The sequence below is a fragment of the Sphaerodactylus townsendi genome, linkage group LG11 (assembly GCF_021028975.2).
Source record: "Sphaerodactylus townsendi isolate TG3544 linkage group LG11, MPM_Stown_v2.3, whole genome shotgun sequence".
Lineage (NCBI taxonomy): Eukaryota > Metazoa > Chordata > Lepidosauria > Squamata > Sphaerodactylidae > Sphaerodactylus > Sphaerodactylus townsendi.
In genome coordinates this window covers 75073931-75074210 of record NC_059435.1, presented here as the reverse complement: position 1 = coordinate 75074210, position 280 = coordinate 75073931, and positions in this window count along the sequence as shown.

Sequence of the window (280 nt, the reverse complement as noted above, 5' to 3'; positions counted from 1 at the left end):
CCACTTCTGCTACAGTAACGGTCACTCTGGGAACGTGAAGCGCGCGGCAGTGGCCCCTCAACAGCCCCCTCCCTCCAGCATTTATGCGCATGCGCATTGCTTTCCTCCCCTCTGCATTCTAACGTTCACCAGTCCAGCGCATGCGCATTCTCCCCGTGCCCTCCAGTCGCTCGCTTTTCTTTCACATCTTTTTTTCAAATTAACCCCACCCCTTTTTCTACGCATGCGCTTCCTTTCCCGGGACGCGCCGCTCCAGCTTCAGGCAACCCCCCCACTCGTT